The 24,421-nt window shown below is 44.7% G+C and overlaps 2 long non-coding RNA genes across 5 annotated transcripts in view; both read left to right on the top strand.

The window, feature by feature from the left end:
• The first annotated feature begins 2,824 nt into the window (after positions 1–2,824).
• The window catches only part of LOC311441856, a 613,063-nt gene continuing 591,466 nt past the window's right edge, over positions 2,825–24,421 (top strand). The window contains exons 1-4 of one of the 4 annotated variants that reach the window (XR_014696287.1): positions 2,849–2,863; positions 2,942–3,140; positions 3,231–3,367; positions 10,716–10,955. This is a non-coding gene — a long non-coding RNA (uncharacterized lncRNA). The other 3 variants (XR_014696286.1, XR_014696288.1, XR_014696285.1) reach the window with 3 other exon arrangements.
• Positions 23,641–24,421, top strand: part of LOC311441863 — a 549,862-nt gene continuing 549,081 nt past the window's right edge. Inside the window, exon 1 of the long non-coding RNA XR_014696300.1 lies at positions 23,641–24,066. This is a non-coding gene — a long non-coding RNA (uncharacterized lncRNA). The remainder of the gene's footprint in view (positions 24,067–24,421) is intronic.

Below are 24,421 nucleotides of genomic sequence, written 5' to 3'. Positions count from 1 at the left end.
AATTATTTTTTTTTAATTTAATTAATTAATATTTTAATTGTACGAGTAATTGTTAGGGTAAGTTTAGGCGTAAATGTACATTTAAGTGTTGTTGTATGGCTTATGTTAAGGGTAAGGTTAAGTGTTAGCGTAATGGTTATGGTTAATTATAGGGTTAGGGTGAGAAAAACGTAAGGTTAAATATTAGCTTAAGGTTAAGGGTAAGGTTAATGTTAAGAGTAAGTGTAAGGTTTAGGGTAAGGGTTAGGGTTAATGTAAGGGTCAGGGTAAGGGTTGGGGTAAGGTTTAGGGTAAGGGTTAGGTTCAGGATAAGTGTTAGGGTAAGTGTAAGGTTAATGGTAACCGTAAGTGTAAAGGTAAGTGTTAGGGTAAGAATAAGGGTATGGGTAATGGTAGCAGAAAGGGTAAGGTTTCCGGTAAGGGTAAGTGTTAGGATAAGGGTAAGGTTTAGGGTTAGGGTAAGGGTAAGGGATAGGGTAAGCGTAAGGGTAAGGGTAGGGTAAGGGTAAGGGTTACGGTAAGGGTAAGGGTTACCGTAAGGGTACGGGTACGGGTAGAAGTATGTGTTAGAGTATGGGTTATGGTAAGGGTAAGGGTTAGGGTAAGGGTAAGTGTAGGGGTAATGGTTAGGGTTAATTTTAGGATTAGGCTGAGGGAAAAGTAAGGGTAAGTATTAGGTTAAGGTTAAGGGTAAGGTTAAGGTTAAGTGTAAGTTTTAGGGTAAGGGTTAATGTAAGGGTCAGGGTAAGGGTTCAGGTAAGGTTTAGGGTTAGGGTTAGGTTAAGGTTAAGTGTTAGGGTAAACGTAAGTTGTATGGATAAGTATAAGTGTAAGGGATAGGGTAAGAGTAAGTGTTAGGGTAAGGGTAAGGTTAATGGTAACCGTAAGTGTAAGGGTAAGGGTTAGGGTAAGGGTAAGCGTAAGGGGAAGGGGAAGTCTAAGGTTACGGGTCAGGGTTTAAAGTTAGAGTAAGGGTTAGGGTTAGGGTTAGGTAAGGATAAGTGTTAGGGTAATGGTTACGGTTAATTTTAGGGTTATGATGAGGGAAACGTAAGGGTATGTATTAGTTTAAGGGTAAGGTTAAAGTTAAGATTAAGTGTAAGGTTAAAGTTAAGATTAAGTGTAAGATTTAGGTTAAGGGTTAGGGTTAGAGTAAGGGTTAGGGTTAGGGTTAGGGTAAGGGTTAGGGTAAGTGTTAGGGTAATGGTTAGGGTTAATTTTAGGACTTAGGGTGAGGGAAACGTAAGGGTAAGTGTTAGGGTAATGGTTAAGGGTAAGGTTAAGAGTAAGTGTAAGCTTTAGGGTAAGGGTTACGGTTAATGTAAGGGTCAGGGTAAAGGCTGGGATAAGGTTTAGGGTTAGGGTTAGGTTAAGGGTAAAGATTAGGGTAAGGGTAAGGGCATGGATAAGGATAAGTGTAAGTGTTAGGGTAAGGGTAATGTTAAAGGTAACAGTAAGTGTAAGGAGAAGGGTTAGGGTAAGGGTAAGAGTAAGGGTATTGGTAATGATAAGGGTGAGGGTTACAGTAGGGGTAAGTGTAAGGTTTAGATTTAGGCTAAGGGTAAGTGTAGCAGAAAGGGTAAGGTTTACTGTAAGGTTTCGGCTTAGGTTAAGGGTAAGGGTAAGGGTAATTGTACGAGTAATTTTAGGGTTAGGGTAAGGTTAAGTGTTAGGGTAATGGTTAGGGTAAATTTAAGGGTTAAAGTCAGGAAAACATATGCGTAAGTATTAGGTTAATGTTAAGAGTAAAGTTAAGGTTAAGAGTAAGTGTAAGGTTTAGGGTAAGGGTTAGCGTTAATGTAAGGGTCAGGGTAAGGGTTGGGGTAAGGTTTAGGTTAAGGGTTAATGTAAGCATTATGATAAGGGTAAGGGTGAGTGTAGGGTAAGGTTTAGAATTAGGCAAAGAGTAAGTGTAGCAGAAAGGGTAAGGATTACGGTAAGGGTAAGTGCTAGGATAAGTGTAAGGTTGAGGATTAGGTTAAGGGTAAGGGTAATGGTTTGGTAAGGGTAAGGGTAAGGTTAATTGTACGAGTAGTTGCCAGGGTAAGTGGAAACGTAAGTGAACATGTAAGTGTTGTTCTATGGCTTATGGTAAGGGTAAGGTTAAGAGTAAGTTTTATGTTAAGGATAAGCGTAAGAGTAACAAATAGAGTAAGGGTAAGGGTAACAGTAAGGTTAAGGGTAGAAGTATGTGTTAGAGTATGGGCTATGGTAAGGGTAAGGGTCAGGGTAAGAGTAAGGGTAAGGGTATGTGTAAGGATATGGTTCATTGTAAGGGTTACAGTAAGGGTTAGGGTAAGGGTAAGTGTTAGGGTAATGGTTAGGGTTAATTTTAGGGTTAGGGTGAGGGAAACGTAAGGGTAAGTATTAGATTACAGCTAAGGTTAAGGTTAAGAGTAAGTGTAAGATTTAGGGTAAGGGTTAGGGTTAATGTAAGGGTCAGGGTAAGGGTTGGGGTAAGGTTTAGGGTAAGGGTTAGGTTAAGGATAAGTGTTAGGGTAAGGGTAAGGTTAATGGTAACCGTAAGTGTAAAGGTAAGGGTTACAGTAAGGGTAAGAATAAGGGTATGGGTAATGGTAAGGGTGAGGGTTAGGCTAAGGGTAAGTGTAAGGTTTAGATTTAGGCTAAGGGTAAGTGTAGCAGAAAGGGTAAGGTTTACGATAAGGGTAAGTGTTAGGATAAGGGTAAGGTTTAGGGTTAGGTTAAGGGTAAGGGATAGGGTAAGGGATTGGGTAAGGGATAGGGTAAGAGTAAGGGTAAGGGTAAGGGTAAGGGTGAGAAGGGTTAGGGTAAGGGTTACGGTAAGGGTTAGGTAACGCAGTGTACAACCTGGGACGTCACACGCAGAGCTGCCTCTGGCAAGGTGAGTGAGGAACAGATGTAGCAGTTGTTGTGTTGTAGGTCTCACTGTTCCTCTAAGCATCCCCTCTTTGTCTTTTAGAGGTGTTGTAGCTGTTTGAAGAGGGTAGATTGAAGCATCTGCCTCGGGGGCTGGTAAGCGGCAGAGGTAAGGGAGCAGATGAGAGTAACTTACCTAGTTGTGCTGTGTCTTTGGATGCTGCATCGGCCTATGCGTTTCTTTTTCTTTCACAGGTGTCTCGCACAGGCTCAAAGGAGCAAACTGCACTCTGAAGAGCTGTGTAAGAAGAGGGGCTGGTCATGAGCTGGGTTGGAGCAGAACGACCAAGTAGCACAAGGTGACTATGAAAGGTGTCCATCTTGCTTTGCAGGTGCCGTGGCAGGCTCTCCACAGAAGTGGATAAGGATATGAGATAAGGCCAGAGAGCGACAAGGAGCGGCACGTGCAGGGATGGTTTTGAAGCGCTGCGGTGGCTTACTCTTCTGTTCATCAGGTGCCACAGGCAAGGTGGGTTGTAACATCAGTCGTTATATTTGCATGAAAGCAGTTCACTTGAATGCCACAGTGCATCTGAGTAGGGTGTTCTAGCAGAACAAGCTTGTCTGGCACAGCGGTGCCTGATGGCAGTGTGTTTCCTCAGGTGAAGAGGTGCCTGAAGCCCCATCCTATCTAGCCTGCACACAATTATCTGAGAATGAAAGCTGCTTTCCAGTAATTCAGAAAGCCAAGTTACGTCTCAGCCTTGAGCATCTCGGGCTTTTGGGCCTGTCTGTAACATTTGGCACCAGCACTAATACTTTTTTTGGCATATGTTTAGCGTTTGGGGCCTGTGTCTGGGATTTGGGCCCTGTCTCGAACCACTGGGGCTTTGTCCTGGGTTTTGGAGCCTGCCTCTACAGTTCAGGGCCTGTGATTAGGCTTTTGGGGTCTGTGTCTGGGGGCCGGTATCTGGGGGCAAGGGGGGAGCTGCTTGTAGACCCTTGGGGCCGGCATTGAGGGGGTTGGGAGCTGACTCTACACCTTTGGGGCCTGCTTCTGGGGGCGGGGGGGGGTTGAGACCAGCATCTGGGGGAGGGGTGGGAGCTCTTTGTATTCCTTTGGAGCCTGTGTCGGGGGGCGGGGGGGAAGGGGAGGGTTGGTTGGGAGCTGCTTGTACACTGTTGGAGCCTGGGTTGAGGGAGGAGGTTTGGAGCTGCTTCTACACCTTTGGGCCTGGCATCGGGGGTAGGGGGTTGGGTGCTGGTTGTAGGGGCCTGTGTTTGGGGGGGGGGGGGGGGCTTGGGACCTGCGTCTGGGGGAGGGGTGGGAGCTGCTTGTACAATGTAGGAATCTGTTTCTGCAGGGTGGCTGGGAGCTGTTTGTACAACTTTGGGGCCAGCATCTGGGGGTGGCTGGGAGCTGCCTGTACACTGTAGGGGCCTGTGTTTGTGGGGGGCTTGGGGGCCTCCCTCGGGGCAGGGGGGCAGGGTTGGGAGCTGCTTGTATAGGGTAGGGGGCCTGCCTGGCAGGGGTTGGGAGCTGCTTGTAGAATTTGGGTCGCTGTGTCTGGGGGGGCGGTTGGGGCCTGTGTCTCAGGGGTGTTGGGAACTGGTTGTACACCTTTGGGTCCTGTCTCAGGGGGGGAGCTACTTGTACACTTTTGGGGGCTGTATTTGAGGGGGGTTGTGATTCAAAGATCGAAGCCGAAATTCCTTTAAGTGGTATATTCTTTATTGCAGCGCTGGATGCACGGGGGATCTCTCCACCTATCGTGAATACCTAAAGCGGAAAGCAGTCTTGAATTTATACAATCAATCTATCAATATTCTACAAGCACCTATACATATGCATTACCTATCCCCGCCTTCCCTCGCTTCTTATGCTAATTAGCCTTTTGGCACCTTGCGCCTGCGTAGAGCCTTCCAAGAATTGTGGGCAGGGGTCTTTGGGACGTGGGCAGGGGTCTCTGGGAGGAAGACCCCGAGTCTTCCTCACAGTGTACTTTTCACCTTTGGTCAAGAATCTGCTGAATTGGCATGTTTCTTAATTGCGAGAGCTGGTTGTTGCCAATTCTTCCGTTTGTTGTATCTTTATAATGAATTCCAATGTCCAGTTTTGAGATTTATAGTCCTTACGTTTGTTTCTCTGTCCGCCTGCCGCTTCCTTATCATGAGTTTCAGTGTCTTGTTTTGAGATATACAGTCCATGTCTGGGGATTGTCCTTGCCTCCCCAATGCCTCCCCAATACCTCCTTAATCAATCCCCCCTTTTCTTTTCCCATGCAAATTCTTTTGCATCAGATACTTTCATTATTTACAGTAACACAACAAAGCAGGCATCTAAACAACATGCACACAAATATTCCTAACACTACTAATACGATTAGAGCAATGAATACTTGTTTCAACCATTGGAAATTGGGCAACCAGGAGGTTAACTTATTCCATATTTCACTAAAACTCCATGAAAGATCATCTTTACTGATCTCATGTAGGATCCTTGTCTGCTTCCATATTTCTTCCAGGTCGGTAGAGATCCTTCCACTCTGATCTACATACATACAACAGCTTGTGTTTATTACTGTACAGACTCCCCCTTGAGTGGCCAGTAACAAGTCTAGGGTCATCTGCTTTTGTAATACTACCTGTGATAAACTAGATATCTCTTTTTGTTGAGCCTTCATAGCATCCAGAATTTTGTTTTCTAACTTCTCTATAATTGCAGAAATATTAACTATTGCCTTTTCCAATTCACTCACTCCTAACCATGTGACAAACCATCACACAAAACTATGAAAAGGGGTGTGTCTCTCTACCAATGTATTGTTAATTTTTCATCTGATTCTCCAGATATGATTTCTCAAGTAACCTCGAGGCACTACATCATGTACTGTCATATTGGGGACTACCGCTCCAAGAGTGCAAGTTCCCTTCCAATTCTCAGGCAAGACCTTACGGGCTGTATCATTGCATAGCCAATACCACCCTTTTCCTTTTGGAACCGTCCAGCTGGTTGAATTTGCCCAGCCGCTAGTCGTACTAATATCAATTGTTCAATTACAAGATGTCTGATTTCCCACATAAGTAGTATCCGTATTTATACAATGCTGTTTTCCTATACCCTTAGGCGGGTTACACCTTTGTACACATACATAATAGGATTCTAACGGCATGAAGCTACTCACTTCTAGTTCCAAAACTTCTTAATATTTTCGACCCCAAGATGTGTTTTCCCACAAATTAGTCCAAGATAAGTTTGCAGGCAAGGGAATCCCGATTAACGATACACCCTTATTCCCATGCTGTGGCAGATGGGTGCATACCCAACAGTTCGTCTTATTAGTTACTTGAGAAATTGTTTGTATTAAGGTCAGGTGTAAGTTCTCATCCCAAGTTGCCCACCCCGAATCCGAGAACCGCACCCCTGCAATCATTAGGATCTGGAAAACCGTAATTTTGTTGGTCCAATTGGAGTGGTGGTCTATATCCTCGCCGGGACCTTCTTCACCCTTGAATTGTGGATCCAAGCTGCTTGCTTCTTAATCTTAATGGCGGTGTGTGTTGTCAGTAATACTTGGTATGGTCCCATCCACTTTCCTTCCATTTTTCCTGCACGGGTTGTCCTGAAAAAGTCTTTATATATATATAATCCCCGAGCTTAAAGGGGTGGATCGGTTGATCCAACCCTCTAGCCCTGGTCCCTAAAACAAATGTATGTACTTTATTTAATTGTTTCTGAAGTTCAGTTATATAAGCATATAAATATTCTGATCCTAACTGCATTAGGTCCTCTCCACTAAATAGAAATTGCTACGGCCTTCCATATAAGATTTTGAAGGGACTCACATTCCCTTTTATTCTAGGTTTGACTCTAATTCCAAGTAATGCTAAAGGGAGGGATTGAGGCCATGACAAATTAGCTTCTTATCCAATTTTAGCTATTTATTGTTTAATTAAATGGTTCCTTTTTTCTACCTGTCCACTTGCCTGTGGTCTATAAGGAGTATGCAGTTGCCAATCTATCTTTAGAATCTTACTTATCTGTTCTACCACTTGTGCACAAAAATGTGAAACTCTATCAGAAGACATTGCTACTAGAATCCCAAAGCATGGTATTATTTCATTTAACAAGACTTTAACCACTTCTCTTGCTTTGTTTGTTCGACAGGGAAAGGCTTCAGGCCTTCCTGAAAACGTGTCAGTCAGAACCAGTAAATAATGATACCCCCCTTTTCTAGGGAGTTCTGAAAAATCAATTTGCCACTGTTGCCCCGAATAATTTCCTTTACCGATTATTCCAAATTTTATTCTATCCTTGGTATTGGGGTTATTGTGTAAGCAAATGCTACATTGTTGAGTTACTTGTTTTATCATATCGTCCCACTAATGTCTGACTCGGGCTCTTATGCAGTGTGCCAGCTCCCCAATGCGTTTTATTGTGTTCTGTAAGAACTATGGGCCATGTCAAACTAGAGGGTATTACTATGTGGTTATCTTTTAAATATACTCATCCATCTGGTTTCATTTTACCTTTCAAATCTTCAATTAATTTTAAGTCTTCTTTTGTATAATTTGATATAGTTTGGATTTTACCGTCTGGTATCAAAGACAATGCCTTCACCTCAGTTATTTCAGCTGCCTGCTTAGCCTCTGCCAATCGATTTTCCAATTTCAAAATCGCTGTTCCCCTTTTGGTGTCCCTGACAATGCATGATAGCTACCTTTTCTGGTTGTTTTACAGCCTCTAACAATTTTAAAATTTCTTCAGCATACTTTGTGTTTTCACTGAGCGGTCAGCAATCCATGTTCTTTCCAAATTGCTCCATGAGCATGTACCACGCCGAATGTATATTTAGAATCTGTCCAAATATTTACCCTTTTTCCCGCTGCCAGTTCCAATGCTCTCGTGAGAGCAACTATCTCCGCCTTTTGAGCTGATGTTCCAGGGGGTAAAGGCTTAGACTCAATTACCTGCTGAGTAGTTGTTATAGCATATCCAGCTTTACGTTGTCTTTGCGTAACAAAACTGCTCCCATCCGTGAACCAAGTTTCTTCCGCATCTTCCATGGGCTCCTCCTTAAGGTCTGGTCGGCTGGAATACACAGTCTCTAGAGTTTCTAAACAATCGTGAATCACAGCTTGTGCCGGAGCATCACTAAGAAAAGAGGCTAGATTCACAATATGAATTATCACAATTTCCACGTCATCCTGTTCTACCAATATTGCTTGATATTTCAAAATCATCAATTCTTGTTTAAGTTGTTTAAAGACTTTTTGTGCTTCTCCAGTCCAGACTAACTTTGACTGGTTAATCTTTATCAATTCACATAGAGGCTTTACCAATAGTCCATAATTATAAATCCAAAGGCGACACCAACCTGTCATTCCTAAAAAGCTTTGTAGCTCCTTTACTATTTGAGGTTCTGGAGTCCGGCAAATGACTTCCTGATGTTCAGTTCCTAGTTCTCGTTGTCCTTCCGAAATGTCAAATCCCAGATAGGTCACACTTTGTTGAGCCAGCTGGACTTTCTGTCAAGAGACTTGATATCCATTTAAACCCAGAAAATTAAGACGACTTATAGTCCATTGAATACAACTCCCTTTAGTCTCGGTAGCTATTAAGAGATCATCTACATATTGTAACAAAGCACCTTCAGTGTCCGGAGGTATCCATGTTTCGAGTTCCCTTGCTAATTGGTTTCCAAAAATAGTGGGGCTATTCTTGAATCCTTGAGGTAGTAATGTCCACGTAAGCTGCGTCTTTCTGCCTGAATCGGGATTTTCCCATTCAAAGGCGAATAGGTTTTGGCTTTCTGTGGCTAAGCCTAGGCAGAAGAAGGCATCTTTTAAATCCAGTACGGTAAACCAGACTTGACTATTCTTTAATTTAGTCAGCAAAGTATAAGGGTTTGCCACTACTGGATGTATATCCTCAGTGATTTTATTTATGGCCCTCAAATCCTGAACTAGCCTATAGCTTTTTCATCTGCCTTTTTAATTGGCAATATGGGTGCATTGGATTCTGATTCGCATTCAATCAATAATCCATACTGTAAAAATTGATCAATTATCTCTTTAATTCCTTTCCTATCTTCTATCCTCAAAGGATATTACTTAACCTTAAAGGGTTTCTCTCCTGGCTTTAATTTAATAATTAAATTTTAGGATTAGGTGCTGGTTGTAGGGGCCTGTGTTTGGGGGGGGGGGGGGCTTGGGACCTGCGTCTGGGGGAGGGGTGGGAGCTGCTTGTACACCTTTGGGGCCTGCATGTGTGGGGGGTCAGGGCCTGTGTCTAGCGGGCTGGGAACTGCTTGTACAATGTAGGAATCTGTTTCTGCAGGGTGGCTGGGAGCTGTTTGTACAACTTTGGGGCCAGCATCTGGGGGTGGCTGGGAGCTGCCTGTACACTGTAGGGGCCTGTGTTTGTGGGGGGCTTGGGGGCCTCCCTCGGGGGGGGGGGTAGGGTTGGGAGCTGCTTGTATAGGGTAGGGGGCCTGCCTGGCAGGGGTTGGGAGCTGCTTGTAGAATTTGGGTCCCTGTGTCTGGGGAGGGGGTTGGGGCCTGTGTCTCAGGGGTGTTGGGAACTGGTTGTACACCTTTGGGTCCTGTCTCTGGGGGGGAGCTACTTGTACACTTTTGGGGTCTTTATTTGAGGGGGGTTGGGAGTTGCTCATGCATTCTAGGTGCCTCCCTTTTGAAAAGGGTTGGGGCCTGCATCTGTGGGTGGTTGGGAGCTGCTTGTACACTATAGGGGCCATGGTCTTGGAGGGGGGTCTGGGCTGTTTATACACCTCTGTGGCCTGTGTTTAGGGGAGGGGGGGTGGGCCTGTGCCTGGGGGAGTTGGGAGGTGCTTGTTCACTCTAGGAGCCTCCATTTGGGGGTCTTTGGGGCCTCCCTTTGAGGGGGAGGGAGTTGGGAGTTGGTTGTACACCTCCGCATCCCATGTCTTGGGGAGGGGGGGGGGAGTGTGACCGGTCTCTGAAGGGGCGGGTTGTGAGCTGCTTGTACACCTGTGTCGGGGGGGAGGGTAGGGGGGATGGCGGGGGGTGGGCCCGGGTCTTGGGCCAGTGTCTGGGTGGAGTCCAGTTCTTGGGAGGGGGTGGTGGGGTAGGAGCTGCTTGTGGGCAGTTGGGGTCTGCATCTGGGTGTGGTTGGTGCCTGCTTCTGTTGGCAGTTTGGGGCCTGCTTGTAGACTTGTGCAGCCTGGGTTTGGGGGCTTTTCTGTAACGTTTGGGGTCTGCATTTTTGCTTTGGGATGCATCTTGAGCTTTTGAGGCCTAGCAGTAGCATTTGGGGCCTGCATCTGGGGCTTTTCTGTAGCATTTTGGTTGCGTATTTGTGATTTGGGGCCTGTATCGTGGGTTTTGCCTTTTTTGTAGTTTCCATCTTTGTGTGTGTGTGTTTCGTTGTTGGTTGTCTGGGGTTAGGGGCAGTTTGGGGTTTGGATTAAGGTCAGTGTCATTAGCGTTAGGGGGTTGATAATAAGGGTTAGGGTTGTGGTTAGAGTTGTTAGGTTTAAGGGGAATAAGGATTTCAGGGTAAGGGGATCAAGGTTGTGGGAATAAAAATGTTGTTTTTGCGCAGTTACATCCTGTAGAGGGAAGGAAGGTGGTATTGAGATATGCTTGCAGTGATAAGACAGCTTAACAGTGTGAAATGAGTTCATCTGATTCGTGTCAATATGGAACAATGCTAGGGCCGCATGATATGATGAAAAGTCTAAGAAAACCAGAGTGGTTAATATATATAGTTCTTGAATCTTGCAAAGGAATGGTCCAGCAATTCCGGTCAATAGAGGATAAGAGAACAAAGGGGTTTCAGAATAACTGCTAACTATTACAACTGTTGCATGGGACACTATGCAAGTGCCATCAAGCCAAGATGGACAAAGGAGATGGACAAGAGAAAAGCCTGGGAGGAAGACTACGAGCCTTCAGTACGAGCGGCCCCCAGAGGGGACTGATACCAGAGACTGATAACGCCTGCACCAGTGGGAGGGTTTGGATTCTGGGAACTAATTAGAATAACCCTGCCTTTTGTAGAAGTAGTAATGAATATGTATTAGCCTAGCAGCATAAAAACCAGCCGCCTAATGTAACTTGTGTGCGTCTTGGTGGAGCAGAGACTCCTGGCGCACCCAGCGCTGCTTGCTTACTTCTATTCATTTAATAAATTGTAAATTTCAATTGCAATCCTATTTGGGACCCAGTCATTTATTACAAGCGGGCGCTCGTCCGGGAGGGCTTTGGTTCCTGATTTCTGGTTTGATCTAGGAGAGGCACCCCCACCATTTGGTGGCTGCTGTTTGAGTCAGGTCGGAACTAATGGCATCTTGAACCTGAATAAAGGTAAGCAAAGTTTCTGATTCTTTTTTTCAGCTCCCTTGCCAGCTGCAGCACTATATTTTGCCCATAATTGTGTGTGTGAAGATCCGAACGAAGATGACGGAGTCGTAAGCATTTAAAGCGTATACCGTTCGGTTGGGTGGGGTTCGGTTGCCTGTGTGTGTAAGAGTGTGACTGAGATGGAACTTAGTTCCGAAGCGATTGTGGAGGTCTTCTAACCGCGGTTCCAATCTCCCGTGAGGGACTTGGCCGGTGAAGGACCGAAGGGATTCCTGTAGGATTTGTGGGTGTGTGATAGGTCCTCGACCCCCTGCAAGACACTCTTACTAAGGTAACCAAGGGCTGTGGGAATTGCCAGAGTAAAATTCCTAGATGGGTCAGACAAAATCGAAGACCAGAGACCGGAAGAAAGGGAGCAAATTACCAGTCATACCACCAGAAAGTCCATTAGGAATAACGATTCGAAATTGGAATGATAGGGACCCCAGAAAAGGAAAAAGTAAATTAAAAATGGTCCAGTATTGTGTGACAGAATGGCCAAAGGAGCCTTTAAGACTACATGTCTTTTGGCCTGTTTTTGGATCCTTCAAAGACTGGATTTGCCAGGCCTTAAATATCCATGTTAATTCAAAGGAACCTTTTAGCCAGGAAGAAAGTGATTATGCAGGATTATGGATCAGGAGGACTTCACGTCCTTTTCCAGCCTCAATATTTACACTAAAAGCAGGTAAGAAATTTGAAGAACAAGAAGAACATGAAAAAGAAAAAGAAGATAAACGTGAGCCGTTGGATAAGCTACCACCTCCATATCCTAACAATCCACTCCCGGCGGCTCCCCCTCCGGTGGCTGTGGTATCGCCACCAGTACCACCGTTGCCCCAGCTTCCACCACCAACAGCACCAGAATTAGACCGACCTCCGGCCGCATGCAGGAGAAGTAGGACGGATGTATCTGAGAGGGCTTCTCTATATCCCTTAAGGGAGGTAACTGGTGTATAACTGGTGCGCGTCTTGGTGGAGCAGAGACTCCCAGCGTACCCAGCACTGTTTGCTTACCTCTATTCATTCAGTGAATTGTAAACTTTGATTGTAATCCTATTTGGGACTTTTATTTATTATAACAGACAACCTTGTAAAACGCAGACAACCAGAATCCTTACAGCAATTAGGTGGAAATCACGGCGTAAGAAACTACCACCTCAAAGAGTAAAAACCTCAAAAGAAATGTGACTTGTAACAGGCCAGCAGCTGTGTATTTTCTGTGAAGCACCAGCTAGATTATGAACCTTGAATAGCACAGTTAAAGGGGAAACAGGGGAGGGTCCCGGTCCTCGGCAGAAAAAAAAAGTGTATAAACTGTGTATGGAATTAGTAGGCACCCTCCTGCTTGTGGGACACCCGCCATTGTAATCTCGAATAATAATGCTACTGTACTGAGATCCTCGACTCAGCCTATGCTATTTGCTACAGATTGATTCAGGGTTTTAAGGTTTCAGGGATTGGGCACTAGGGTTGGGTTTCAGGGTAAGGGGTTTCAGGGTTTATGTTTAGGATTTTAAGGTTTTTAGGGTTGGAGTTTTAACGGTTAGGGTTTTAAGGATTTGGGGGTTAGGGTTTTAAGGGTTTCAGGGTTAGCGTGTTAGGGTATTAGAGTTTTTTGGGTTGTAGTGTTGATATGTTTTTTAGGGTTAGAGTCTTAAGGTTTTATTTTTGGTCAGTTATTTACGGTTAGGGTTTTAAGATCTTTTTTTTTTTTTTTTTTTTTTTTTTTTTTTTTTTTTTCAGGTTAGGTTCTCCAGGTCCAGGGTTTTGAGTATCCTAATTTTGGGGGTTTGGATTTTGAGCATCTTAATTTTTGGGGTTAGGCTTTTGTGTGCCCTAATTTTTTGGAATAGGCTTTTAAGCATCCTAAGTAGTTGGGTTAGTGTTTTGAGCATCTTAATGTTTTGGGTTTGGGTATTGAGCATCCTAAGTTTTCGGGAAAGGGTTTTGAGCATCTTTATGTTTCCAGGATAGGGTTTTGAGCGTCCTAATGTTTTCGGGTTAGGGTTTGGAGCGTCCTAAGTTTTCGGCATAGGGTTTTGAGCATCTTAATGTTTCCAGGATAGGGTTTTGAGCAACTTATTGTTTCCAGGATTGGGTTTTGAGCCTCCTAATGTTTTTGGGTTAGGGCTTTGAGCATCCTAATGTTTTTGGGTTAGGGTTTGGAGTGTCCTAAGTTTTTGGGATAGGGTTTGGAGCATCTTAATGTTTCCAGGATAGGGTTTGGAGCATCCTAAATTTTCAGGATAGGGTTTTGAGCATCTTAATGTTTCCAGGATAGGGTTTGGAGCATCCTAAGTTTTTGGGATAGGTCTTTGAGCTTCCTAATGTTTTCCGGATAGGGTTTGGAGCGTCATAATGTTTTTGGTTTGGGTTTTGCACATCCAAAGTTATTGGGTTTGGGTTTTGAGCGTCCTAATGTTTTTGGGTTAGGGCTTTGAGCGCCCTAATGTTTTTGGGTTAGGGCTTGGAGCGTCCTAATGTTTTTGGGATAGGGTTTGGAGCGTCCTAGTGTTTTCGGGATAGGGTTTTGAGCGTCCAAAGTTTTTGGGTTTGAGTTTTGAGCGTCCAAAGTATTATAAGTTGCCCCCTTAATTAATTTTCAGAGAGCATTGTATTAATCATAGAAAGGAATTTATTGAGTGAGCAAACATCAAGCAAAACAGCACTGGGCGGCCGGGGAGTCTCAGTTCCGCCAACGGCACGCACCTCACCCCCGCCAGGGTCCCTTTTTATCTATATTTTGCTAATTCCAGGATTACGCAGCACATCCTGGTATATTCTGCGACTGCACGCACTGTTGCTAGGGGGTCGTCTCTGTCCCTCTGGTGGTCGTGAAGATGAAGGCCGAAGTCTTCCTCGGCGTTGTGGTTCAACTTCTTTTATTATTTGGTCATGTTGGCCCAGCGTTAGACAGGAAGGCATGTATGTCGATACACTACTTTAGCAACTTATCAGGAGATGGTTACATGAGCTTTGCAACAGTGTCTTTGAACAAAAGAGGCAACTGAGATGCAGAAGGAGAATGGGTTGGGGGGTCTATTTTTTGTTACGTTAAGCAAAAGAATTTTCATAATGTCTAGGCAAGCATTATGCAGCTCCTTACTTCAGCAGGGAGCTTTCGCAACTCCCGCTCCTCAAACAGAACTCCTTGTTTTTATAATACAAAAGACAATGAGCAAACATTTATGGTGTATTACCCTAAGTTTTTGGGTTAGGGTTTTTTGCGTCTTAATGTTTTGGGGTTAGGGTTTGGAGCGCCCTAAGTTTTTGGGCTAGGGCTTTGAGCATTCCTAACGTTTTGGGTTGGGTTTGGGTTTTGAGCATCCTAAGATTTTGGGTTGGGGGTTTTAGGCATAGGTCTTCAGGGGTTTAGTGTGGTAAATAGTTTGGGTTAGGTCTGTAGGGGTTTCGAGGTTTTTTGGATGTTAGGGCTTGAGGCTTTTTTTGTAAGGGCGGTGAGGGTTCCAGTGAGTGCTGGTAAATGCAGTTCTCGAGCACTCGGCCTGTGATTGGCCATGCTGGCTGTGCGGGGAATGCTGGTAGGTGTAGTTTTCCGGCACTGGGAGGCCATGTTGTGTGCCCAGAGCATGCCGGGAGATGTAGTTCTCGGGACTCCAGACTTCCGGGAGGCCATGTTGAATGCCCAGAGCATACCGGGAGATGTAGTTCTCGGGAACTAGGGTTAGGGGCTAGGGCTGGGGCTAGAGTTAGGGTTTCGGGTGAGGGTTGGGGTTGGGGGTTATTGTTAGGCTTAGAGGGTTAGGGTTAGGCTTAGAGGGTTAGGGTTAGGGATAGGTTAGGGGTAGGTTTAGAGGGTTAGGGTGAGGGTTAGGGGTTAGGGGTTGGGGTTGTGGTTAGGGTTAGAGTAAGGGTTAGGGTGAGAGTATTAGGGTTAGGGTTTGGGTTCAGATTAGGGTACGGGTAAGGGTTAGTACCCTTACCCTTCCCGGTTAGCCGGGAGATGTAGTTCTCGGGACTCCGGACTTCCGGGAGGCCATGTTGCGTACCCAGAGTATGCCGGGAAATGTAGTTTTCGGATTCGGGACTTCCGGGAGGCCATGTTGAATGCCCAGAGCATACCGGGAGATGTAGTTCTCGGGAACTAGGGTTAGGGGCTAGGGCTGGGGCTACAGTTAGGGTTTCGGGTGAGGGTTGGGGTTGGGGGTTATTGTTAGGCTTAGAGGGTTAGGGTTAGGCTTAGAGGGTTAGGGTTAGGGATAGGTTAGGGGTAGGTTTAGAGGGTTAGGGTAAGGGTTAGGGGTTAGGGGTTAGGGGTTAGGGGTTGGGGTTCTGGTTAGGGTTAGGGTAAGGAGTATTAGGGTTAGGGTTCGGGTTCACATTAGGGTACGGGTAAGGGTTAGGGCAAGGGTAAGTGTTAGGGTAAGGCTAAGGGTAAGGATAAGGTTTAGGTTTAGGGAAAGGGTTAGGTTTAGGGTAAGGGTTGGGGTAAGGGTTAGGGTTAGGGTTAAGAGTTAGGGTAAAGGATAGAGTAATGGTAAGGATAAGGGTAGGGTAAGGAGTAGGGTAAGCGTTAGGGTTAGGGTTAGAGGGTTAGGGTTAGGATTAGGGTTAGGGTTAGGGTTAGGGTTAGATCCGCAATTGGGTTAGGGTTAGGGTTAGGGTTAGGGTTAGGGTTAGGGTTAGGGTTGGGTTAGGGTCCCAGAACTAGGGTTAGGGTTAGGGTTAGGGTCCCAGAACTAGGGTTAGGGTTAGGGTTAGAGGGTTTAGGCTAGGGTTAGGGTTAGCGTTAGGGTTAGGGTTAGGGTTAGGGTTAGGGTTAGGGGTTAGGGTTAGGGTTAGGGTTAGGGTTAGGGGTAAGGGTTATTAGGGTTAGGGTTAGGGTTAGGTTAGGGTTAAAGTTAGGGTTACGGTTAGGGTTAGGGTTGGGTTATGTTCAGGGTTAGGGTTAGGGTTAGGGTTAGGGTTAGGGTTAGGGTTAGGGTTAAAGTTAGGGTTACGGTTAGGGTTAGGGTTGGGTTATGTTCAGGGTTAGGGTTAGGGTTAGGGTTAGGGTTAGGGTTAGGTTTAGGGGTCGGGTTAGGGTTAGGGTTCGTATTCTGGTTAGGGTTAGGGATAGGTTTAGGTTTAGTGTTAGGGTTAGTGTTATGTTAGGGTTAGGGTTAGGGTTCTGGCAGGGTTAGGGTTAGGGTTAGGGTTAGGTTAGGGTTAGGGTTAGCTTTAGGGTTAGGGTTAGGGTTAGGGTTAGAGATAGATTTATGTTAGGGTTAGGTTAGGGTTAGGGTTATGATTAGGGTTCTGTTAGGGTTAAGGTTAGGGTTATGGTTAGGTTAGGGTTAGGTTAGGGTTAGGGTTATGGTTAGGTTAGGGTTAGGGTTAGGGTTAGGGTTAGGGTTAGGGTTAGGGTTTGGGTTAGGGTTAGGTTAGGGTTAGGTTAGGGTTAGGGTTAGGGTTATGTTTAGGGTTTGGTTTAGGGTTTGGGTTAGGTTAGGGTTAAAGTTAGGGTTACGGGTAGGGTTAGGGTTAGGGTTGGGTTATGTTCAGGGTTATGGTTAGGTTAGGGTTAGGGTTATGATTAGGGTTCTGTTAGGGTTAGGGTTAGGGCTAGGGTTAGGGTTAGGTTAGGGTTAGGGTTATGGTTAGGTTAAGGTTAGGGTTAGGGTCAGAGTTAGGTTTAGGGTTTGGGTTAGGGTTAGGTTAGGGTTAAAGTTAGGGTTAGGGTTAGGGTTAGGTTTTGTTCAGGGTTAGGGTTAGGTTTTAGGGTTAGGGTTAGGGTTATCTTAAGGGTTAGTGTTAGTGTTAGGGTCGGGTTAGGGTTATGATTAGGGTTCTGTTAGGGTTAGGGTTAGGGTTAGGGTTAGGGTTAGGGTTAGGGCTAGGGTTACGGTTAGGGTTAGCGTTAGGGTTAGGGTTAGGTTAGGGTTAGGGTTAGGGTTAGGTTTAGGGTTTGGTTTAGGGTTTGGGTTAGGTTAGGGTTAAAGTTAGGGTTACGGGTAGGGTTAGGGTTAGGGTTGGGTTATGTTCAGGGTTATGGTTAGGTTAGGGTTAGGGTTAGGGTTAGGGTTATCGTAATGGTTTAGGGTTAGGGTTAGGGTTAGGGTTAAGGTTAGGTTTAGGGTTAGGGTTAGGGCTAGGTTTGGGGTTAGGGTTAGGGTTAGGGTTAGGCTTAGGGCTAGGTTTGGGGTTAGGGTTAGGTTTAGGTTTAGCGTTAGGGTGAAGGTTTTGTTAGGGTTTGCGTTAGGTTTAGGCTTATGGTTCCGTTAGGGTTAGGGTTAGGGGTAGGGTTAGGGTTAGGGTTCGGTTTTAGTTACGGTTAGGGTTAGGGTTCGGTTTTGGTTACGGTTAGGGTTAGGGTTAGGGTTGGGTTATGTTCAGGGTTAGGGTTAGGTTAGGGTTAGGGTTAAGGTTAGGGTTAGGGTTAGGGTTAGGGTTAGGTTAGGGTTAGGGTTAGGGGTTAGGGTTAAAGTTAGGGTTACGGTTAGGGTTAGGGTTAGGGTTGGGTTATGTTCAGGGTTAGGGTTAGGTTAGGGTTAGGGTTATGGTTAGGTTAGGGTTAGGGTTAGGGTTAGGGTTCGTATTCTGGGTAGGGTTAGGGATAGGTTTAGGGTTAGGGTTATATTTTAGGGTTAGGTTAGGGTTAAAGTTAGAGTTAGGTTTAGTGTTAGGGATAGGGTTAGGTTTTGTGTTAGGGTTAGTGTTATGTTAGGGTTAGGGTTAGGTTAGGGTTAGGGTTAGCTTTAGGGTTAGGGTTAGGATTAGGGTTAGGGTTAGGTTATGGTTAGGGATAGGGTTAGGTTAGGGTTAGAGTTAGGGTTAGGGTTAGGGTTAGGGATAGATTTATGTTAGGGTTAGGTTAGGGTTAGGGTTATGATTAGGGTTCTGTTAGGGTTAGGGTTAGGGTTAGGGCTAGGGTTACGGTTAGGTTTAGGGTTAGGGTTAGGTTAGGGTTAGGGTTATGATTAGGTTTTGGGTTAGGGTTAGGGTTAGGTTAGGGTTAAATTTAGGGTTACGCGTAGGGTTAGGGTTAGGGTTGGGTTACGTTCAGGGTTAGGGTTAGGTTAGGGTTAGCATTAGGGTTAGGGTTAGGGTTAGGGTTATCGTAATGGTTTAGGGTTAGGGTTAGGGTTAGCTTTAGGGTTAGGGTTAGGGTTAGGGTTAGGTTTGGGGTTAGGGTTAGGTTTAGGTTTAGGGTTAGGGTTCGGTTTTGTTAGGGTTTGGGTTAGGTTTAGGCTTATGGTTCCGTTAGGGTTAGGGTTAGGGTTCGGTTTTGGTTACGGTTAGGGTTAGGGTTCGGTTTTGGTTATGGTTAGGGTTAGGGTTAGGTTTTGGTTAGGGTTGGGGTTTGGGTTGGGGTTAGGGTTTGGGTTAGGATTCTGTTAGGGATAGGCTTAGGGTTAGTGTTACGGTTAGGGTTAGGGTTAGGGTTTTGTTAGGATTAGGATTAGGGTTCCGTTACGGTTAGGGTTAGGGTTAGGGTTAGGTTTAGGTTTAGGCTTAGCGTTAGGGGTAGGGTTAGGGTTAGGGTTATGTTAGGGTTAGGGTTAGTGTTAGGGTTAGGGTTAGGGTTAGGTTTAGGGTTACAGTTAGAGTTAGGGTTTGGGTTAGGGTTAGTATTACAGTTAGGGTTAGGGTTAGTTTTAGGGTTACGGTTACGGTTAGGGTTACGGTTAGGGTTAGAGTTAGGGTTAGGGTAGGTTTAGGGTTAAGGTTAGGGTTAGGGTTAGGGTTAGGTTTGGGATTAGGGTTAGCGTTATCATTAGAGTTAGGGGTAGGGTTAGGCTTAGGGTTCTGTTAGGGTTAGGGTTACAGTTAGGGTTAGGGTTTATGTTTGGTTAGGTTTAGGGTTACGCTTAGGGTTATGGTTATTGTTAGTGTTTGGGTTCCTGTTAGGGTTCTGGTTAGTGTTAGGGTTAGTGTTATGTTAGGGTTAGGGATAGGGTTGGTTTTAGGTTTAGAGTGTTAGGGTTAGATTTGCTATCAGCCGTTAGGATTAGGTTTAGGTTTAGGGTTAGGTTTAGGGTTAGGGTTAGGGTTTGAGCGTTAGGTTTAAATTTGTGGGCAGCCGTTAGGGTTAGGGTTAGGGTTGGGTTAGTGTTAGGTTTAGGTTAGGGTTAGGTTTAGTTTCTGACTACAGTAACTAGACCATCTAATAAAAATCATCCTTATTGTCTTTAGCAAAGCAATGGCTTCTATATCATCAATTAATTGTACATGCACTTGGAAAAAGCCAAGGCAATACCTCACTTGCTTGGAGCTGTATCCAAATGCAGTTATGTATACAATCTGTAGCAGCAGCTATTATTAGAGAGGGTGAAGGAGGAACTTTGCCCACTGAAATTCAAAAATTTATTTGGGATAATGCTTCAGAATTTGGAAAAGTTTTTCAAGCATGGTGGCAATTAGTCAACTTTACCCTTTATGCAGAAAATGATCAAATTGTTGCCTTTATACTTACTATAAGTAATGCCACCATATACAATGTATAGCCAATCATTGCATTAGGACTCAATCATAATGGAACTATACTTTATCCTAAAGGGCATAAAGTGTGGGCCCATCAAAAGGGAGGAAAGTGACAAACAATTGATGTAAATGCATGCATTGTGCATGAACAAAAAGGTTTAATCTGTGAAAGTAACACGCTGGAATCTCAATACATTTGTCTTTACACTGAGCAAAATATTTGCCACTTTGAGATACATCCTAATGAAACCCTTGAAACTGTACTTGTATATATTGGGAAAGGTTGTGTTTGCAAGAGAAGTCATTGTGATTCTATAGTCGTAGATAATGCTGTGGTAGATACCAGTAATCACTCTAATGTTTGTGTTTGCAATTTTACCAAAATCTCAACCATATCACACTATCAGGTAGACCTGTGCAACAGGTATAAGGCCCTGGAGACCGAAAGGCAATCGATGGATGGAAAAGGCTACAATCCCTCTCCAGCAGAGATATTGGCAGGGTTGGAAAAGCCAACCCCCCCCGTATAGTGACCACAGGCAGCAGGAAGAAAAGGCGAGTTTTAGTTGTGGGTGATTTATCAGTCAGCGGAACAGAGGGTCCAATATGTAGAAGGGACCATCTTCTAAGGGACATCTGCTGCCTTCCTGGGGCCTGGGTTAGGACATCACAAGGAGGCTTCCCAGCTTGGTTCAACCGTCAGACTATTACCGATTGCTCGTCCTATATCTGGGAGGAGAAGGAGTGGCAATGCAAAGCCTGCGAGCAATCAAAAGGGACTTCAAAGATTTGTCAATTTCTCAAAACTCAACGAAACGCAACGGAAACCCCAAAACACCTCAAAAACACCCCAAAAGCGAACCGAATCAGAAGAAAAAATGTGATTTAACAACCCAAAAAACCCTTAAACCTACCTGATGTTCTCCTAAATGTACACTCCACTCCCAACCACCAGAAAACCCAATGGAAACCCAACAAAACCCAACGGAGACCCCAAAACACGTCAAAAACACCCCAAACAAGTCCGGGATAATGCCCAAAACCAGAAGAAAACCCAAAATATCATAGATCCACCCCAAAAACACACTAAACCTACATGATATTCTCCAAAACCCGCAATTTAAACTTTTCCACCATGATGACCTCGGAAAACCCAACGAAACCCAACGCAGACCCCAAAACACGTCAAAAACACCCCAAACAAAAAGGGGATCACCCCCAAAACTGGAAGAAAATTCCAAAAAAGCACGGATCCAATCCCCAAACCACCCTAAACCTACCTGATGTTCTCCAAATCCCAAAGTCAAATCCCAACCACCATAAAACGCATTAGGAACTCAACGAAACACAACGGAAACCCCAAAACACGTCAAAAACACCCCAAAAGCAAACCGAATCAGAAGAAAAAACGTGATTTAACCCCCCAAAAACCTTAAACCTACCTGATGTTCTCCAAAACCCACAATCCACTCCTATTTAACATAATAACCAACAAGAACCCAACAAAACCCAACGGAGACCTCAAAACACAACAAGAACACCACCCAAAAAAACGGGACTACCCCAAAACCAGAAGAAAACCCTAAAAAACAGAAGAAATCCCACAAAACCATAGATTCACCCCCTAAAAAAAACCTTAAACACACCTATGTTCTCCAAAACCCACAATTTACCATTTTCCACCATGATGAGCAACAAGAAACCAACTAAAACCCACCGGAGACACCAAAACACATCAAAAACACCCCAAAAAAGAACAGGATCACCCAAAAAAAACCCAGAAAACCCCAAACACCATAGATCCAGTCCAAAACTACCCTAAACCTACTCGATGTTCTCCAAAACCCACAATTTAAACTTTTCCACCATGATGACCACGGAAAACACAACGAAACCCAACGGAGACCCCAAAACACGTCAAAAACACCCCAAACAAGAAAGGCATCACCCCCAAACCTGGAAGAAAATCCCCCAAAACCATGGATCCAACTCAAAACCACCCTAAACCTACCTGATGTTCTCCAAATCCCAAAGTCCACTCCCAACCACCATAAAACCCATTAGGAACTCAACGAAACGCAACGGAAACCCCAAAACACCTCAAAAACACCCCAAAAGCAAACCGGATCATAAGAAAAAACGTTATTTAACCCCCCCAAAAAACCCTTAAACCTACCTGATGTTCTCCTAAATGTACAATCCACTCCCAACCACCAGAAAACCCAATGGAAACCGAACAAAACCCAACGGAGACCCCAAAACACGTCAAAAACACCTGAAAACAGAACAGGTCCAATCAAGAAACAGAAGAAAACCCTAAACAACTAAGGAAATCCCCCAAAACCATAGATTCACCGCTCAAAAAAACAAACTCACCTGTGTTATCTAAAAGCTACAATTTACCATTTTCCACCATGATGACCACGGAAAACCCAACAAAACCCAACGGAGACACCAAAACACATCAAAAACACCCCAAAAAAGATCTGCATCACCCCAAAACAGGAAGAAAATCCCCCAAAACCAGAGATCCACCCCAAAGCCACCCTAAACCTACCCGATGTTCTCTAAAACCTACAATTTACCCTTTTCCACCATGATGACCACGGAAAACCCAACGAAACCCAACGGAGACCACAAAACACGTCAAAAACACCCCAAAAAAGAACAGGATCACACCGAAAAAAACAGAAGAAAACCCCAAATACCATGAATCCACACCAAAATTCCCCCTAAACCTACCTGAAGTTCTCCAAAACCTGCAATTTACAATTTTCTACACCAATGACCACGGAAAACCCAACAAAACCCAAAGGAGACCCCAAAACACGTCAAAAACACCCCAAAAGAAAACGGGATCACCCCCAAAACTGGACGAAAATCACCAAAAAGCACGGATCCAATCCCAAAACCACCCTAAACCTACCTGATGTTCTCCAAATCCCAAAGTCAACTCCCAACCACCATAAAACCCATTAGGAACTCAACGAAATGAAACAAAAACCCCAAAACACGTCAAAAAAAAACAAAAAAGCGAATCGAATCAGAAGAAAAAACGTTATTTAACCCCCCAAAAACCGTTATACCTACCTGATGTTCTCCTAAACTTACAATTCACTCCCAGCCACCAGAAAACCCAATGGAAACCCAACAAAACCCAACGGAGACCCCAAAACACGTCAAAAACACCCCAAACAAGAACGGGATAAAACTTAAAAAATGAAAGAAAACCCAAAAGCCATAGATCCAACCCCAAAACCCCTAAACCTACATGATATACTCCAAAACCCACAATTTACCATTTTCCACCATGATAACCAACTAAAACCCAACTAAAACACAACGGGGACCCCAAAACACGTCAAAAACTCCCCCCCCAAAAAATGCGTCACCCCAAAAAACTGAAATAAACCCCAAATACCATGAATACACCCCGATAGTCCACCTAAAACTAACTGAAGTTCTCCAAAATCCACAATTTAAACTTTTCCACCATGATGACCACGGAAAACCCAACGAAACCTAAAAGAGACCCCAAAACACGTCAAAAACACCCCAAAGAAGAACTGCATCACCCCAACACTGGAAGAAAACCCCAAATACCATGAATCCACCCCAAAAGTCCCCATAAACCTACCTGATGTTCTCCAAACCCCACAATTTACACTTTTCCACCAGCATGACCACGGAAAACCCAACGAAACCCAACGGAGACCCCAAAACACGTCAAAAACACCCCAAAGAAGAACAGCATCACCCCCAAAACTGAAAGAAAGTCCCCAAAAAGCACGGATCCAATCCCCAAACCACCCTAAACCTACCTGATGTTCTCCAAAACCAACAATATAAACTTTTCCACCATAATGACCACGGAAAACACAACGAAACCCAACGCAGACCCCAAAACACGTCAAAAACACCCCAAAAAACAACTGGATCAGAAGAAAAAAATAAAACAACAACCATGAATTTCCCTCCTGTCGCGTTAAGGGGTGTAGCTGATTAACCGTTACGGGCCCGGTCAGATTCAGGTTACTGAACCAGTCGGACATTCACCAAAAACACATTAACCGTCTGGGGGTCCAGTCAGACATTCACCAAAAACGCATTAACGGCCTGGGGGTCCGTTCAGACATTCACCAAAAACGCATTAACCATCTGGGGGTCCGTTCGGACATTCACCAAAAATGCATTAACCGCCTGGGGGTCTGGTTAGATTCAGAACACTGAACTATCACGGATAACCACCCTCACCCTCGTTGCACTCAATGAGAGTTATCACAATGCAATCAAGTATGGTTTATTACAGCAACAGATAATCAGGTTCTTTTGGATTGCCGGCGATAGTGACTGTCTGCAAAAGCAAGTTAGTATGCATAAAATACACAGGTGTTATAGGTGTTATAGATGTTACAGGTGTTTCAGGTGTTATAGATGTTACAGATGTTATAGATGTTATAGATGTTACAGGTGTTACAGATGTTATAGATGTTACAGGTGTTACAGGTATTTACAGATGTTACAGGTGCGCAGCCTAGAAATAAACGCGTTAAAAGGATCAAAGACTCTATAGAGGTTTATAAGCAAGTATTCAGATCTCACCCAAAGGCGTCCCAATGGGGGGGGAAGAGAGGCTCAGCCCGTCGACTGATCCCAAGAGTCAGGAGGTCCTAAGGATGTTGTCCTCGGGATGGTATCTCCCCTGACGGTGGTATCTTCCCTAACATCCCCTTTCTCTTGGGCCAATTTATATTATTTTCTATCTTTTAGG

The sequence above is a fragment of the Aythya ferina genome (assembly GCF_964211825.1).
Source record: "Aythya ferina genome assembly, chromosome: 10".
NCBI classification, from domain to species: Eukaryota; Metazoa; Chordata; class Aves; order Anseriformes; family Anatidae; genus Aythya; species Aythya ferina.
The sequence above is the reverse complement of the archived record's forward strand: the minus strand, read 5'-3'. Positions and strand labels throughout refer to the sequence as shown.